General features: G+C 42.1%; 8 non-coding genes across 8 annotated transcripts; 3 read left to right on the forward strand and 5 right to left on the reverse strand.

Annotated features, from left to right (window-relative positions):
• Positions 1 to 374: 374 nt before the first annotated feature.
• Positions 375 to 472, reverse strand: TRNAY-GUA. Its single transcript has 2 exons — positions 436 to 472; positions 375 to 410 (listed from the first exon to the last, which is right to left on the reverse strand). It is a non-coding gene; the product is annotated as a tRNA-Tyr (tRNA).
• Positions 473 to 2,008: 1,536 nt separating this feature from the next.
• Positions 2,009 to 2,102, reverse strand: TRNAY-GUA. The gene is made up of 2 exons: positions 2,066 to 2,102; positions 2,009 to 2,044 (listed from the first exon to the last, which is right to left on the reverse strand). It is a non-coding gene; the product is annotated as a tRNA-Tyr (tRNA).
• Positions 2,103 to 2,447: 345 nt separating this feature from the next.
• On the forward strand, positions 2,448 to 2,519 carry TRNAD-GUC. Its single transcript has one exon. It is a non-coding gene; the product is annotated as a tRNA-Asp (tRNA).
• A 1,147-nt stretch (positions 2,520 to 3,666) lies between these two features.
• On the reverse strand, positions 3,667 to 3,760 carry TRNAY-GUA. The gene is made up of 2 exons: positions 3,724 to 3,760; positions 3,667 to 3,702 (listed from the first exon to the last, which is right to left on the reverse strand). It is a non-coding gene; the product is annotated as a tRNA-Tyr (tRNA).
• Positions 3,761 to 5,332: 1,572 nt separating this feature from the next.
• Positions 5,333 to 5,433, reverse strand: TRNAY-GUA. Its single transcript has 2 exons — positions 5,397 to 5,433; positions 5,333 to 5,368 (listed from the first exon to the last, which is right to left on the reverse strand). It is a non-coding gene; the product is annotated as a tRNA-Tyr (tRNA).
• A 345-nt stretch (positions 5,434 to 5,778) lies between these two features.
• Positions 5,779 to 5,850, forward strand: TRNAD-GUC. Its single transcript has one exon. It is a non-coding gene; the product is annotated as a tRNA-Asp (tRNA).
• Positions 5,851 to 7,015: 1,165 nt separating this feature from the next.
• On the reverse strand, positions 7,016 to 7,116 carry TRNAY-GUA. The gene is made up of 2 exons: positions 7,080 to 7,116; positions 7,016 to 7,051 (listed from the first exon to the last, which is right to left on the reverse strand). It is a non-coding gene; the product is annotated as a tRNA-Tyr (tRNA).
• A 4,422-nt stretch (positions 7,117 to 11,538) lies between these two features.
• On the forward strand, positions 11,539 to 11,610 carry TRNAN-GUU. The gene has a single exon. It is a non-coding gene; the product is annotated as a tRNA-Asn (tRNA).
• The last annotated feature ends 7,114 nt before the right edge of the window (positions 11,611 to 18,724 follow it).

Genomic DNA, 18,724 nt, shown 5'->3' on the forward strand with positions numbered 1-18,724 from the left:
TTTCTCAAAAAAATGCCTCTATAGTTCTTAATTTTAGTTTTTTATGTATTTGATGGTTTAAACAATATTTTTAACAATTTTACAACCACTTTCGTAAATAGTTTCTAAGAAACAACTATGGAAACCTTATGTTTTATTACTAAATTTAAAAAATTTTAATTTTTAATTTTATTAAAAATAAAAAAAAACTAAAAAAAATAAAAAAATCGGCGCCTAGGCGGCCCCCGAGCCGCCTAGGGGTGCCTAACGTTTTATGCAGCATTGGTGGTGAGTATTCCGCCTGTCACGCGGGAGACCTGGGTTCGATCCCGGCAACAGCGTTTTTTTTTTAGCTCTTCAAAGGAAAAATTAAAAGCTTATATTGTAAAAATCAATCCGACCTGCCGGATTCGAACCAGCGACCTAAGGATTTCCAACTTAGATAGATTAATCAAACTACAGTCCTCCGCTCTACCAACTGAGCTAAGGTCGGAGCTATTAACTATATTTTTGTCCGTATTGCACTCTTTTATGCCACATCGCACAATCCGACATGGCAGTTCGAATGCCACGTAGAAAAAAACTTAACGGAAAAAATTACGGTGTTAATGTTGTCCTTAATTGTTCTAAATCTTAAAGTACCGGGACTAGATTACACAAAATAAACGTACAATAACTAAATTGAACAAAACGTACAGTACAGGACTAAACAGGTACTTTGTCGACTATGAAATGTTAGTTTCAGTTGCAATTAGATCGCGACACGAACCATGGTGCCACATTTGATTGGACTTACTTAAATAGAAATTTGTGACTGTCCTGTTTTACCCGCGCGAGTCGTTGTAGTATAGTGGTGAGTATCCCTGCTGTCACACGGGAGACCTGGGTTCGATCCTCGGCAATTGGCGTCTTTTTTTATTTTTTTTTTAACTCTTCAAAGGAAAAATTAAAAAGCTTAATATATTAGAACATCAATCCAACCTGCCGGAATCAAACCAGCGACCTAAGGATTTCCAATTTAGATTTGTCCAACTGCAGTCCACCACTCTACCCACTGAGCTAAGGTCTAAAGCTGTTAACATTATTTTGGTCCGATTTATACTCTTTATGCATATCGCACAATCTGACATGGCAGTTCGAATGCCGCGTGGACAAACTTAACGGAAAAAATTATCGGTGTTAATATTGTCCTTAATTGTTCAAAATCTTAAAGTAAATGGACTAAATTACACGAAATAAAGGTACCAATGACTAAATTGAACAAAACGCTACACTACGGGGACCTAACAGTACTTTGTCCAACTATGAAATGCTAGTTTCAGTTGCAATTACATGGCCACACGCACCATGGTGTCACATTGGATTGGGTTTACTTAAATAGTAATATGTGACTGCCCTGTTCTGCCGCGCGAGTCGTTGTAGTATAGTGGTGAGCAGTGCTGTAAAAATCGCGCCTCGGCGCTTGGCGGGGGAGGCCGCCGCGAGGAATGGCCTAGACCGCCTAACCGGCCGGTTCGGCGAATTTTTATTTTTTATTTTGAAAATGTCGAAAAAGTTTTGGAAGGCATAACTTTTGACTCGGTTGTCTGATTTGGTCAATTTTTTTTTCAAATCGCGTATTTTTTCGAGATCTATACACCGAAAAAAGCCAAAGGCGGTGATGTGTCCACTAATTTCTCAAAAAAAAATGCCTCTTTAGTTCTTAATTTTAGTTTTTTATGTATTTAGATGGTTTAAACAATATTTTGAACAATTTTACAACCACTTTCCGTAAATAGTTTCTAAGAAACAACTATGGAAACCTTATGTTTTATTACTAATTTAAAAAATTCTAATTTTTAATTTTATTAAAATTAAAAAAAACAAAAAAAAAATAAATAAAAAAATCGGCGCCTAACGTTTTAAGCAGCATTGGTGGTGAGTATTCCTGCCTGTCACGCGGAGACCTGGGTTCGATCCCCCGGCAACAGCATTTTTTTTTTAGCTCTTCAAAGGAAAAATTAAAAAGCTTAATATTGTAAAAAATCAATCCGACCTGCCGGATTCGAACCAGCGACCTAAGGATTTCCAACTTAGATTAATCAAACTACAGTCCTCCGCTCTTCCAACTGAGCTAAGGTCGGAGCTATTAACTATATTTTGTCTGTATTGCACTCTTTTATGCCACATCGCACAATCCGACATGGCAGTTCGAATGCCACGTAGAAAAAAACTTAACGGAAAAAATTACGGTGTTAATGTTGTCCTTAATTGTTCTAAATCTTAAAGTACCGGGACTAGATTACACAAAATAAACGTACAATAACTAAGTTGAACAAAACGTTACAGTACAAGGACTAAAACAGGTACTTTGTCCGACTATGAAATGTTAGTTTCAGTTGCAATTAGATCGCGACACGAACCATGGTGCCACATTTGATTCGACTTACTTAAATAGAAATTTGTGACTGTCCTGTTTTGCTGCGCGAGTCGTTGTAGTATAGTGGTGAGTATCCTCGCCTGTCACGCGGGAGACTCGGGTTCGATCCTCGGCAACGGCGTCTTTTTTTATTTTTTTTTAACTCTTCAAAGGAAAAATTAAAAAGCTTAATATATTAGAACATCAATCCAACCTGCCGGAATCAAACCAGCGACCTAAGGATTTCCAATTTAGATTTGTCCAACTGCAGTCCACCACTATACCCACTGAGCTAAGGTCTAAGCTGTTAACATTATTTTGGTCCGATTTATACTCTTTTATGCATATCGCACAATCTGACATGGCAGTTCGAATGCCGCGTGGACAAACTTAACGGAAAAAATTATCAGTGTTAATATTGTCCTTAATTGTTCAAAATCATAAAGTAAATGGACTAAATTACACGAAATAAAGGTACAATGACTAAATTGAACAAAACGCTACACTACGGGGACCTAACAGGTACTTTGTCCGACTATGAAATGCTAGTTTCAGTTGCAATTACATGGCCACACGCACCATGGTGTCACATTGGATTGGGTTTACTTAAATAGTAATATGTGACTGTCCTGTTCTGCCGCGCGAGTCGTTGTAGTATAGTGGTGAGCAGTGCTGTAAAAATCGCGCCTCGGCGCTTGGCGGGGGGAGGCCGCCGCGAGGAATGGCCTAGACCGCCTAACCGGCCGGTTCGGCGAATTTTTATTTTTTATTTTGAAAATGTCGAAAAAGTTTTGGAAGGCATAACTTTTGACTCGGTTGTCTGATTTGGTCAATTTTTTTTTCAAATCGCGTATTTTTTCGAGATCTATACACCGCAAAAAGCCAAAGGCGGTTTGGTCCACTAATTTCTCAAAAAATGCCTCTATAGTTCTTAATTTTAGTTTTTTATGTATTTAGATGGTTTAAACAATATTTTGAACAATTTTACAACCACTTTCGTAAATAGTTTCTAAGAAACAACTACGGAAACCTTATGTTTTATTACTAAATTTAAAAAATTTTAATTTTTAATTTTATTAAAAATAAAAAAAAAACTAAAAAAAATAAATAAAAAAATCGGCGCCTAGGCGCCCCCTAGCTGCTTAGTGGGCGCCTAATGTTTTATGCAGCATTGGTGGTGAGTATTCCCGCCTGTCACGCGGGAGACCTGGGTTCGATCCCCGGCAACAGCGTTTTTTTTTTAGCTCTTCAAAGTAAAAATTAAAAAGCTTAATATTGTAAAAAATCAATCCGACCTGCCGGATTCGAACCAGCAACCTAAGGATTTCCAACTTAGATTAATCAAACTACAGTCCTCCGCTCTACCAACTGAGCTAAGGTCGGAGCTATTAACTATATTTTTGTCCGTATTGCACTCTTTTATGCCACATCGCACAATCCGACATGGCAGTTCGAATGCCACGTAGAAAAAAACTTAACGGAAAAAATTACGGTGTTAATGTTGTCCTTAATTGTTCTAAATCTTAAAGTACCGGGACTAGATTACACAAAATAAACGTACAATAACTAAATTGAACAAAACGCTAGAATACAGGGACTAAACAGGTACTTTGTCCGACTATGAAATGTTAGTTTCAGTTGCAATTAGATCGCCACACGAACCATGGTGCCACATTTGATTGGTCTTACTTAAATAGAAATTTGTGACTGTCTTGTTCTGCCGCGCGAGTCGTTGTAGTATAGTGGTGAGTATCCCCACCTGTCACATGAGAGACCCGAGTTCGATCCCCAGCAACGGCGTCTTTTTTTTTTTTTTTTTTTTTTAGCTCTTCAAAGGAAAAATTAAAAAGCTTAATATTGTAGAACATCAATCCAACCTGCCGGAATCAAACCAGCGACTTAAGGATTTCCAATTTAGATTAGTCCAGCTACAGTCCACCACTCTACCCACTGAGCTAAGGTCAGAGCTGTTACCATTATTTTTGTCCGATTTATACTCTTTGATGCCATATCGCACAATCTGACATGGCAGTTCGAATGCCGCGTGGACAAACTTAACGGAAAAAATTATCGATGTTAATATTGTCCTTAATTGTTCAAAATCTTAAAGTAAATGGACTAAATTACACGAAATAAAGGTACAATGACTATATTGAGCAAAACGCTACACTACGGGGACCTAACAGGTACTTTGTCCGACTATGAAATGCTAGTTTCAGTTGCAATTACATGGCTACACGCACCATGGTGTCACATTGGGTTGGGTATACTTAAATAGTAATATGTGACTGTCCTGTTCTGCCGCGCGAGTCGTTGTAGTATAGTGGAGAGCAGTGCTGTAAAAATCGCGCCTCGGCGCTTGGCGGGAGGGAGGCCGCCGCGAGGAATGGCCTAGACCGCCTAACCGGCCGGTTCGGCGAATTTTTACTTTTTATTTTGAAAATGTCGAAAAGGTTTTGGAAGGCATAACTTTTGACTCGGTTGTCTGATTTGGTCAATTTTTTTTTTCAAATCGCGTATTTTTTCGAGATCTATACACCGCAAACAGCCAAGGGCGGTTTAGTCCACTAATTTCTCAAAAAAATGCCTCCTTAGTTCTTGATTTTAGTTTTCTATGTATTTAGATGGTTTAAAAAATATTTTGAACAATTTTACAACCACTTTCGTAAATTGTTTCTAAGAAACAACTATGGAAACCTTATGTTTTATTACTAAATTTAAAAAATTTTAATTTTTAATTTTATTAAAAATAAAAAAAAAACTAAAAAAAATAAATAAAAAAATCGGCACCTGGGCGCCCCCTAGCCGCCTAGGGGGCGCCTAACGTTTTATGCAGCATTGGTGGTGAGTATTCCCGCCTGTCACGCGGGAGACCTGGGTTCGATCCCCGGCAACAGTGTTTTTTTTTAGCTCTTCAAAGGAAAAATTAAAAAGCTTAATATTGTAAAAAATCAATCCGACCTGCCGGATTCGAACCAGCTACCTAAGGATTTCCAACTTCCAACTTAAATTAATCAAACTACAGTCCTCCGCTCTACCAACTGAGCTAAGGTCGGAGCTATTAACTATATTTTTGTCCGTATTGCACTCTTTTATGCCACATCGCACAATCCGACATGGCAGTTAGAATGCCACGTAGAAAAAAACTTAACGGAAAAAATTACGGTGTTAATGTTGTCCTTAATTGTTCTAAATCTAAATGTACCGGGACTAGATTACACAAAATAAACGAACAATAACTAAATTGAACAAAACGCTACAGTACAAGGACTAAACAGGTACTTTGTCCAACTATGAAATGTTAGTTTCAGTTGCAATTAGATCGCCACACGAACCATGGTGCCACATTTGATTGGACTTACTTAAATAGAAATTTGTGACTGTCCTGTTCTGCCGCGCGAGTCGTTGTAGTATAGTGGTGAGTATCCCCGCCTGTCACGCGGGAGACCCGGGTTCGATCCCCGGCAACAGCGTCTTTTTTCCTTTTTCTTTTTCTTATTTTTTTTAGCTCTTCAAAGGAAAAATTAAAAAGCTTAATATATTAGAACATCAATCCAACTTGCCGAAATCAAACCAGCGACCTAAGGATTTCCAATTTAGATTAGTCCAACTGCAGTCCACCACTCTACCCACTGAGCTATGGTCAGAGCTGTTAACATTATTTTGGTCCGATTTATACTCTTTTATGCCATATCGCACAATCTGACATGGCAGTTCGAATGCCGCGTGGACAAACTTAGCGAAAAAAATTATCGGTGTTAATATTGTCCTTAATTGTTCAAAATCTTAAAGTAAATGGACTAAATTACACGAAATAAAGGTACAATGACTAAATTGAACAAAACGCTACACTATGGGGACCTAACAGTTACTTTGTCCGACTATGAAATGCTAGTTTCAGTTGCAATTACATGGCCACACGCACCATGGTGTCACATTGGATTGGGTTTACTTAAATAGTAATATGTGACTGTCCTGTTCTGCCGCGCGAGTCGTTGTAGTATAGTGGTGAGCAGTGCTGCAAAAATCGCGCCTAGGCGCTGGGCGGGGGGAGGCCGCCGCGAAGAATGGCCTAGACCGCCTAACCCGCCGGTTCGGCGAATTTTTATTTTTTATTTTGAAAATGTCGAAAAAGTTTTGGAAGGCATAACTTTTGACTCGGTTGTCTGATTTGGTCAATTTTTTTTTCAAATCGCGTATTTTTTCGAGATCTATACACCGCAAACAGCCAAAGGCGGTTTAGTCCACTAATTTCTCAAAAAAATGCCTCCTTAGTTCTTGATTTTAGTTTTTAATGTATTTAGATGGTTTAAAAAATATTTTGAACAATTTTACAACCACTTTCGTAAATTGTTTCTAAGAAACAACTATGGAAACCTTATGTTTTATTACTAAATTTAAAAAATTTGAATTTTTAATTTTATTAAAAATACAAAAAAAACTAAAAAAAATAAATAAAAAAATCGGCACCTGGGCGCCCCCTAGCCGCCTAGGGGGCGCCTAACGTTTTATGCAGCATTGGTGGTGAGTATTCCCGCCTGTCACGCGGGAGACCTGGGTTCGATCCCCGGCAACAGTGTTTTTTTTTTTTAGCTCTTCAAAGGAAAAATTTAAAAGCTTAATATTGTAAAATATCAATCCGACCTGCCGGATTCGAACCAGCGACCTAAGGATTTCCAACTTCCAACTTAAATTAATCAAACTACAGTCCTCCGCTCTACCAACTGAGCTAAGGTCGGAGCTATTAACTATATTTTTGTCCGTATTGCACTCTTTTATGCCACATCGCACAATCCGACAAGGCAGTTCGAATGCCACGTAGAAAAAAACTTAACGGAAAAAATTACGGTGTTAATGTTGTCCTTAATTGTTCTAAATCTAAAAGTACCGGGACTAGATTACACAAAATAAACGAACAATAACTAAATTGAACAAAACGCTACAGTACAAGGACTAAACAGGTACTTTGTCCGACTATGAAATGTTAGTTTCAGTTGCAATTAGATCGCCACACGAACCATGGTGCCACATTTGATTGGACTTACTTAAATAGTAATATGTGACTGTCCTGTTCTGCCGCGCGAGTCGTTGTAGTATAGTGGTGAGCAGTGCTGCAAAAATCGTGCCTAGGCGCTGGGCGGGGGGAGGCCGCCGCGAGGAATGGCCTAGACCGCCTAACCGGCCGGTTCGGCGAATTTTTATTTTTTATTTTGAAAATGTCGAAAAAGTTTTGGAAGGCATAACTTTTGACTCGGTTGTCTGATTTGGTCAATTTTTTTATGCAGCATTGGTGGTGAGTATTCCCGCCTGTCACGGGGGAGACCTGGGTTCGATCCCCGGCAACAGCGTTTTTTTTTTAGCTCTTCAAAGGAAAAATTAAAAAGCTTAATATTGTAAAAAATCAGTCCAACCTGCCGGATTCAAACCAGCGACCTAAGGATTTCCAACTTAGATTAATCAAACTACAGTCCTCCGCTCTACCAACTGAGCTAAGGTCAAAGCTATTTACTATATTTTTGTCCGTATTGCACTCTTTTATGCCACATCGCACAATCCGACATGGCAGTTCGAATGCCACGTAGAAAAAAACTTAACGGAAAAAATTACGGTGTTAATATTGTCCTTAATTGTTCTGAATCTTAAAGTACCGGGACTAGACTACACAAAATAAACGTACAATAACTAAATTGAACAAAACGCTACAGTACAGGGACTAAACAGGTACTTTGTCCGACTATGAAATGTTAGTTTCAGTTGCAATTAGATCGCCACACGAACCATGGTGCCACATTTGATTGGACTTACTTAAATAGAAATTTGTGACTGTCCTGTTTTACTGCGTGAGTCGTTGTAGTATAGTGGTGAGTATCCCCGCCTGTCACGAGGGAGACTCTGGTTCAATCCCCAGCAACGGTGTCTTTTTTTTTTTTTTTTAGCTCTTCAAAGGAAAAATTAAAAAGCTTAATATTGTAGAACATCATCCAACCTGCCGGAATTAAACCAGCGACTTAAGGATTTCCAATTTAGATTAGTCCAGCTACAGTCCACCACTCTACCAACTGAGCTAAGGTCTGAGCTGTTAACATTATTTTTGTCCGATTTATACTCTTTTATGCCATATCGCACAATCTGACATGGCAGTTCGAATGCCGCGTGGACAAACTTAACGGAAAAAATTATCGGTGTTAATATTGTCCTTAATTGTTCAAAATCTTAAAGTAAATGGACTAAATTACACGAAATAAAGGTACAATGACTAAATTGAACAAAACGCTACACTACGGGGACCTAACAGGTACTTTGTCCGACTATGAAATGCTAGTTTCAGTTGCAATTACATGGCCACACGCACCATGGTGTCACATTGGATTGGGTTTACTTAAATAGTAATATGTGACTGTCCTGTTCTGCCGCGCGAGTCGTTGTAGTATAGTGGTGAGCAGTGCTGCAAAAATCGCGCCTAGGCGCTGGGCGGGGGGTGGCCGCCGCGAGGAATGGCCTAGACCGCCTAACCGGCTGGTTCGGCGAATTTTTATTTTTTATTTTGAAAATGTCGAAAAAGTTTTGAAAGGCATAACTTTTGACTCGGTTGTCTGATTTGGTCAATTTTTTTTTCAAATCGCGTATTTTATCGAGATCTTTACACCGCAAACAGCCAAAGGCGGTTTGGTCCACTAATTTCTCAAAAAAATGCCTCTTTAATTCTTGATTTTAGTTTTTTATGTATTTAGATGGTTTAAACAATATTTTGAACAATTTTACAACCACTTTCGTAAATAGTTTCTAAGAAACAACTATGGAAACCTTATGTTTTATTACAAAATTTAAAAAATTTTAATTTTTAATTTTATTAAAAATAAAAAAAAAACTAAAAAAATAAATAAAAAAATCGGCGCCTAGGCGCCCCCTAGCCGCCTAGGGGGCGCCTAACGTTTTATGCAGCATTGGTGGTGAGTATTCCCGCCTGTCACGGGGGAGACCTGGGTTCGATCCCCGGCAACAGCGTTTTTTTTTTAGCTCTTCAAAGGAAAAATTAAAAAGCTTAATATTGTAAAAAATCAGTCCAACCTGCCGGATTCAAACCAGCGACCTAAGGATTTCCAACTTAGATTAATCAAACTACAGTCCTCCGCTCTACCAACTGAGCTAAGGTCAAAGCTATTTACTATATTTTTGTCCGTATTGCACTCTTTTATGCCACATCGCACAATCCGACATGGCAGTTCGAATGCCACGTAGAAAAAAACTTAACGGAAAAAATTACGGTGTTAATGTTGTCCTTAATTGTTCTGAATCTTAAAGTACCGGGACTAGACTACACAAAATAAACGTACAATAACTAAATTGAACAAAACGCTACAGTACAGGGACTAAACAGGTACTTTGTCCGACTATGAAATGTTAGTTTCAGTTGCAATTAGATCGCCACACGAACCATGGTGCCACATTTGATTGGACTTACTTAAATAGAAATTTGTGACTGTCCTGTTTTACTGCGTGAGTCGTTGTAGTATAGTGGTGAGTATCCCCGCCTGTCACGAGGGAGACTCTGGTTCAATCCCCAGCAACGGTGTCTTTTTTTTTTTTTTTTAGCTCTTCAAAGGAAAAATTAAAAAGCTTAATATTGTAGAACATCATCCAACCTGCCGGAATTAAACCAGCGACTTAAGGATTTCCAATTTAGATTAGTCCAGCTACAGTCCACCACTCTACCAACTGAGCTAAGGTCTGAGCTGTTAACATTATTTTTGTCCGATTTATACTCTTTTATGCCATATCGCACAATCTGACATGGCAGTTCGAATGCCGCGTGGACAAACTTAACGGAAAAAATTATCGGTGTTAATATTGTCCTTAATTGTTCAAAATCTTAAAGTAAATGGACTAAATTACACGAAATAAAGGTACAATGACTAAATTGAACAAAACGCTACACTACGGGGACCTAACAGGTACTTTGTCCGACTATGAAATGCTAGTTTCAGTTGCAATTACATGGCCACACGCACCATGGTGTCACATTGGATTGGGTTTACTTAAATAGTAATATGTGACTGTCCTGTTCTGCCGCGCGAATCGTTGTAGTATAGTGGTGAGCAATGCTGCAAAAATCGCGCCTAGGCGCTGGGCGGGGGGAGGCCGCCGCGAGGAATGGCCTAGACCGCCTAACCGGCCGGTTCGGCGATTTTTTATTTTTTATTTTGAAAATGTCGAAAAAGTTTTGGAAGGCATAACTTTTGACTCGGTTGTCTGATTTGGTCAATTTTTTTATTCAAATCGCGTATTTTTTCGAGATCTTTACACCGCAAACAGCCAAAGGCGGTTTGGTCCACTAATTTCTCAAAAAAATGCCTCTTTAGTTCTTGATTTTAGTTTTTTTATGTATTTAGATGGTTTAAACAATATTTTGAACAATTTTACAACCACTTTCGTAAATAGTTTCTAAGAAACAACTATGGAAACCTTATGTTTTATTACTAAATTTAAAAAATTTTAATTTTTAATTTTATTAAAAATAAAAAAAAAACTAAAAAAAATAAATAAAAAAATCGGCGCCTAGGCGCCCCCTAGCCGCCTAGGTGGCGCCTAACGTTTTATGCAGCATTGGTGGTGAGTATTCCCGCCTGTCACGCGGGAGACCTGGGTTCGATCCCCGGCAACAGCGTTTTTTTTTTAGCTCTTCAAAGGAAAAATTAAAAAGCTTAATATTGTAAAAAATCAATCCGACCTGCCGGATTCGAACCAGCGACCTAAGGATTTCCAACTTAGATTAATCAAACTACAGTCCTCCGCTCTACTAATTGAGCTAAGGTCAGAGCTATTAACTATATTTTTGTCCGTATTGCACTCTTTTATGCCACATCGCACAATCCGACATGGCAGTTCGAATGCCACGTAGAAAAAAACTTAACGGAAAAAATTACGGTGTTAATGTTGTCCTTAATTGTTCTAAATCTTAAAGTACCGGGACTAGATTACACAAAATAAACGTACAATAACTAAATTGAACAAAAAGCTACAGTACAGGGACTAAACAGGTACTTTGTCCGACTATGAAATGTTAGTTTCAGTTGCAATTAGATCGCGACACGAACCATGGTGCCACATTTGATTGGACTTACTTAAATAGAAATTTGTGACTGTCCTGTTCTACCGCATGAGTCGTTGTAGTATAGTGGTGAGTATCCCCGCCTGTTATGCAGGAGACCCGGGTTCGATCCCCAGCAACGGCGTATTTTTTTTTTTTTTTAGCTTTTCAAAGGAAAAATTAAAAAGCTTAATATTGTAGAACATCAATCCAACCTGCCGGAATCAAACCAGCGACTTAAGGATTTCCAATTTAGATTAGTCCAGCTACAGTCCACCACTCTACCAACTGAGCTAAGGTCTGAGCTGTTAACATTATTTTTGTCCGATTTATACTCTTTTATGCCATATCGCACAATCTGACATGGCAGTTCGAATGCCGCGTGGACAAACTTAACGGAAAAAATTATCGGTGTTAATATTGTCCTTAATTGTTCAAAATCTTAAAGTAAATGGACTAAATTACACGAAATAAAGGTACAATGACTAAATTGAACAAAACGCTACACTACGGGGACCTAGCAGGTACTTTGTCCGACTATGAAATGCTAGTTTCAGTTGCAATTACATGGCCACACGCACCATGGTGTCACATTGGATTGGGTTTACATAAATAGTAATATGTGACTGTCCTGTTCTGCCGCGCGAATCGTTGTAGTATAGTGGTGAGCAGTGCTGCAAAAATCACGCCTAGGCGCTGGGTGGGGGGAGGCCGCCGCGAGGAATGGCCTAGACCGCCTAACCGGCCGGTTCGGCGAATTTTTATTTTTTATTTTGAAAATGTCGAAAAAGTTTTGGAAGGCATAACTTTTGACTCGGTTGTCTGATTTGGTCAATTTTTTTTTCAAATCGCGTATTTTTTCGAGATCTATACACCGCAAACAGCCAAAGGCGGTTTGGTCCACTAATTTCTCAAAAAAATGCCTCTTTAGTTCTTGATTTTAGTTTTTTATGTATTTTGATGGTTTAAACAATATTTTGAACAATTTTACAACCACTTTCGTAAATAGTTTCTAAGAAACAACTATGGAAACCTTATGTTTTATTACTAAATTTAAAAAATTTTAATTTTTAATTTTATTAAAAATAAAAAAAAACTAAAAAAAATAAATAAAAAAATCGGCGCCTAACGTTTTATGCAGCATTGGTGGTGAGTATTCCCGCCTGTGAAATGCTAGTTTCAGTTGCAATTACATGGCCACACGCACCATGGTGTCACATTGGATTGGGTTTACTTAAATAGTAATATGTGACTGTCCTGTACTGCCGCGCGAATCGTTGTAGTATAGTGGTGAGCAGTGCTGCAAAAATCGCGCCTAGGCGCTGGGCGGGGGGAGGCTGTAACACCCCGTGTTACGGCCCCTAAATCCATTTAATTAATTAATCAATAGCCCAAGAGAAAGAATAAATCATAATGATTAATTAGGGAAAAAGGCCCCCCATAGTCTCTGGTGGATCCACGAGGGACCCACTTATCAACAAGAACCGGGGTTCAATTGGGAGGACCTCAAGACACGACTACGAGAGAGATTCTATCCAACCCACGTGAAGGCATCCATGTACGAAGAGTTCCTTCATCTAAAACAAGGAATGGCCACCGTCGTAGAATACCATAAACGATTCCTCGAGCTGGCACGCTTCGCGCCAGAGCTAGTCCCCACCGCGGTAACCAAGATAGAGAGATTCGTGTCGGGCCTCAACTTCGAAGCTCGAAAGGCGCTAGTGGTAAGCAGACCTCGGACCCTCAACGAGGCTTACTCCAGTGCCGCGAATCTCTATCGGATCCAACTACTCCAACGCGGAGTTCAGGAACAAATACGAAGAAGAAACACCGGAAGTGGGGCACCGCTAGTGAAAAGAACGAGAAACGACACCGGCACAAGGACGAACAACCCGACCAACCAAAGACCGACCCTGGGAAACAACGAAGCTAATCCAAGAAGCTTCCCTTGCCCGAGATGCAACAAAAGCCATAGGGGCAAGGATTGCGCAGGCAACCCCTGGCGATGCTTCAACTGCGGAGAGGAGGGGCACAAGGCCTTCCAGTGCACTCGACCCCAAAGACCGCGCCCCGCCACCGTGGACCAACACGGGGGCACCGGTCATCAAGGAAGTTACGGCGCTCCCGGAAAGGTATTCGTTATGAGCCACACTCAAGCCAACCTCGGAAGCGAAGAGGTCCCGGAAGATGGAAACCCAGTCCCGGAAGACGAGGACCATGCGGATCCCACAGAAGAAAATCCAGAAAACGAATTCTGTCTGAGATAAACCGTCACACCCCTTGTAACCACCCCCTCTTTTTGTCATAAAGACCACTTATTTAGCTTAGCTATTTCGAAAGTATTATGAATAAAGATTTTGATCGAATTTCAATTCCACTACGGGGTAAAGCACAAGTTATGCCATTAACCCAACCCTTTCCCCACTAAAGGACGAAACAAGGAAAGGGACAAAAACCATGCATCAAGAAATGCCTAATGTCACCATTAAACATTGAACCCTAAACCTCCTATTTACAAGTCCAAGTCCCAACCACCAAGCCATGAGTGTTTCTTGAAACCACAAGGAAACACTCCCTTGATAAACCCCTCTGAATCCCTAAAACCCATAAAATCCCCAAATCATAAACCCTTCTCCTTCTTCCCCAAATCACCCAAACCCCCTCTTCCCCCTCTCTCTCACGCCCCTCCTAACCTTCACCGGTTGTCCACCGTAGAAGCGCCGCAACCACGCGACGCCGCCCAACCAAACGCCGCCGCCAGCCGACAAACGACCGCCAGCCCGCGACGCCGCATCACCACCCGAAACCGGCCACCCCACTCCACCCGGTAGACGCCCAGCTCCAGCCCGTTGCCACCACCATCCGGCATCACTCGAAGACTGCTGCTGCCCCACCTCGCCGGACCAGCATCGGAGCCAGCCGCCGCCGTCCCCTCCCTCGCGACAACACCATGCCGCCGCGCCACCGCCCCAGCCGGCCGCCTCCCGTCGCCCACGACGAACCCGGCAGCAACCCGCTGCCACGCAACACCAAAACGACACGGGGCCGCCGCCACCAGCACACCGTCGCCTTCCCTCACCAAATCAACGCCAGAAACGCTGCTCGCCGGCGTCTCCCGTGAAAACAAGCAAAAAACCGCCGCTGGAAACCCGCCGGAAAACCGCCGTCGCCGCCGTGCCGGAAAAAGGAGTCGCCGGGAAACGTCACCAACAAACGATCATCACCATGCCAAAGAAACCTCTCGGAATCTGCACCCCGGAGTGGAGCAATGCCGATTACACCGTAATCGGAGGTAAAGCACTCGAACCCGACCAATTCTCTCCGGAATTGGTTGACATGCTTAGACATCAAGGGCTCTTAGACACTTACCTTGCCATCAAAGGGGATACATACCCCGACTTGGTAAAAGAATTCTACAAACACCTTGTAGCCACCAAACGAGGTGACAAGGTAGAAATCACCACCAAGGTCCGTGATAAAGAAATTGTGCTTTCCGAGGGTCGTTTGGCAAAACTCTTGAAATTGACCACCACGGGTATGTCTAGCTATGACCAGAAAGGGTGGATTGACACCCCAACTACGGGGTACAAGGACTATCTCAGGTACTTACTCGGGAAAGGGGATGGATTTACCTCGGCCACTCGACCGAACCGAAAGTGGCTATCGGCGGAGCAAAAGATATTAGTTATGATTGTAACCGATAGCCTCTTGCCCACCAATAACAAGAGCAAGGATGTGGGGAGCTTGGAGTGCACCTTTGCGTACCTCCTAAAACATAAAATTAAGTTCAACCTACCGGCCCTCATGCTAAAACACATGGAATTCTGTAAGACGAACAACCGACTTAGCCTACCCTATGGGATGATCCTAAGTTGGATCATGGAGAAAAAGGGGGTGGACCTAAGCCACACCGAGATCAAAACCGCCAATGGTATGGTTTTCAATGCCCAAAACCTTCGCCGCAACGACATCTACTACACCGAGGGAGGACACTATCTCACCCTCGAAGAAATTTGCCAAAAACCCGAGGAGGAACGTAGGGAATTGGTTGATCGATTGGACATCTCCAACAAAAAGCTCAAGCGAGCCATGCAAGATTGCGGAGGTACGGAGGGAAATGAGAGACAAGAGGAGGAAGACGGGCCTAACCCGTCAGTGCACCCACAGCCAGGAGGGAACCCGAGGGCACAAAACGAGGGTTCGGTCAACGAACGCATACTCGCTCAGCTCGACCGGCAGAATCAAATCATGGAAGAAGGGTTCTCATCCTTGATTCGCACCACACGCGCACTCGATCAAAGGGTAGCAGCGATCGAGGCCGCCTTGGGCACTCGCGGTGCATCCAGTTCCAGCGCAGGAAACCGAGGTACAACCGAAAAATTCTCTATCACAACACCATCAAAAGTTCAGCCTACCCCAAGCCAAGACAAACGTAAGGCCGCAACCCTAATCAGGAGGCCGAGCTACGAGGTGTCTAGGGGTGAAAGGATGGACTATAACACCGGGCTTCGAGGACGAAGCCCCTAGTAAGAGGGGGAGAGTGTAACACCCCGTGTTACGGCCCCTAAAACCATTTAATTAATTAATCAATAGCCCAAGAGAAAGAATAAATCATAATGATTAATTAGGGAAAAAGGCCCACCATAGTCCATGGGCCCTCATATATAAACCCAACCCCTAAACCCAATCCTTAGTTCCAAAAGGAATAGAATTAGCGAGCCTATAATATTAGTTCCTAATTAGGACTCCTAAATATATAAATAGGGGACTTAGGAGGCACCTAGAACTTCCCACAAAAATAACGCCCCACCACCCCAAAAGAGCTCCAAGAATCCCCTTAGGAGAAATCAAGAAAGCAAGGAAGCTTAAAGAAAGATCCTTCATAGCCAAGGAATTAATTAAGGCTAAGAGGTAACCCATGTCTCAACAAAACCTATTTTCATAGTTATAATTCCCCCTTAGGGTTTCCCCATATTATTGTATATTGGCGAGTTATGATGATTATTATTGGTAATTGATGTGATGATCCCATGGGGGATCTTGATGATCTTGATATTCGGAGATTCTTGATAACTATGGTGTTCTTGTTAATTATATGGAGTTCTTGATGATTATGTGTCGTTCTTGATAATTGTGTGATGCTCTTGATGTTTATGTGTTATTCTTACCGAATCTTGCAATTAGAAGACGAACCGTATTCTTGTTGATATAAAAGTGATTAGAACCCTAGGCTGTATCGTATGATCTTATTCTTGGATTATCGGGTGGGGAAATCGCATGTTTGGGTGTTGATTATATTTAGAAAAGCATGATAGGTTATGTGCCGTTCGTTTCTTGTAATTGATTCGTTAATTGTCTACGTGTTGTCGTTAATTGCGTTGTAAAGTGTCTAAGCATGGTTTCGGGTTCCACAACGGTTCCCGGGGCGTAAAGTGTGTGAAAAGAGTCAGTGGGGGGTAGGTGGGGGGTAGGGGACCCGCCACCTACCCACGGCCGTGAAGCACCGCCCGGCAGCGGGTGGCCGGCGGGCGGGCAGCTGCCCGCCGGCGACCCGCTGCCCGGAACAGTATTCTCCGGCGGGCAGCCGGCGAGTGGCCCCCACCCACCGGCTACCCGCTGGAAATTTATCCCACCTTGGGATCCCGGCTTCCCCGTTTGATGTTCCCCCGTTCCCCGTGGTGTCCCAACGGACTCCGTTTATCGTGCCTATGTCTAGTTTGATGTTTCGGGTACCGTTCGTAGGTTTATGAGTCTATCATATTCCATGCTAGTTGAATTGGTATCCCGTTGACCTAGGTGGAAGGAGTATGAACCCCTTAGGACTATTCTTAGTATGTGACGGATCACGCATAGGTTTTGTTATGCGCTTTCTCCCCCTTCCCAATGTGTAATATGGGTTGCATGTGCTTGTTATGTGTTACGTGTGTGTGTTACCCCAATTCGGTTGCGATCGGATTGGTTATCCTGAGCTGTGGTTCAGAAGCTGGCTGCGGTCAAATTGATACTCTTGGGCTGCGGTCCACTGTTTGGTTGCGATCAAACGTTTCTATACGAGCTGCGGTTCGTCCTTTTTCCTGGCTGTGGTCAGATGACATTCTCTTGGGCTGCGGTCCACTGTTTGGTTGCGATCAAACACTATGATGAGCTGCGGTTCATCGGTCGGTTGCGATCGACCCCTCCGTGTTGCGATACAGGGCAGGGTGCTGCGGGGCCGTGTCAGAGCTATATGCGCTGACCCTCATGTATGGGCATGCGATTGGTCCTGTGGCGCCAACAAAGTGTGTTACGTGATGTGACATGGACGAGTTGTGATTACGAGCGTCTTGGGGGATGTGACTATGGGATTTATATCGGGGATTGTTCATGTTGGGTTATGATCATTGTTTATGCTTTGCCTTATCTGCCTTATCTGTTGTAAACTGCATATGCTCGTTATAACTGTGCTTGTGTCTGGCCTTATCTGTCGAGTCATTCCCGGTTTTAAAGCTAGTGTTCGTAGGATATATCTTCATGCTCAAAATGGTTTTCGTATATCTATATATATCTCTATATGTATTGTATTTCAACGCGTTGGAGTGGGTTACCAGCATCTCTCGCTGAACAGATATATTTGGCTTTCAGGCACAGAGGACTAGAGCACTGCAGCGCGCTAGAACTGGAGCGTAGAAGTAGAGTAGTTTCCCTTTCGGCCTGCGTGCCATATTATGTCTTGCGTTTCAATGGATATTAGTTAGACAGCCTGTGCACCTGGGTTCTCTAGCTCAGGTGTGACATAGCACCCCGTACACTTACGATATACTTTGGGATGTAATGAGATATTACCTTTATTATATAAGTTTAAAATGTCTTGAAAATCTGGGGTGTTACAGTTGGTATCAGAGCTTAAGTTTGACCCTAGGAAGAGATTCGTAAGACCGGACTTTAGGACATTAGGCTTGAACTCTAGGTACCTAGGAACATAGGACTCAGAAATCTTAGGACGCGCGGTGAGATTGTGAAACCTACACATAACTTCCCTACACTTTACCCTTCCTCATTCAAAAACCCTTCCCCACTTATCACTTCATAAGAAGTGCGTCAGACTCTAATTTAACGTTCTTATAAACACTGACCAGAAAGACGATAGCATGGCACCGAACAGAAGGCAATCAAGAACTCCAGAGCCCGCCACAGACGACCCCTTGACCCAAACCCTACGACAGCTGACACAAGTAGCACAGGCACTAAGTGACGCGGCCCTTCGCAACAACAGGCCCCCA

This window comes from Ipomoea nil, unplaced genomic scaffold, assembly GCF_001879475.1.
Source record: "Ipomoea nil cultivar Tokyo-kokei standard unplaced genomic scaffold, Asagao_1.1 scaffold2701, whole genome shotgun sequence".
Taxonomy (NCBI): domain Eukaryota; kingdom Viridiplantae; phylum Streptophyta; class Magnoliopsida; order Solanales; family Convolvulaceae; genus Ipomoea; species Ipomoea nil.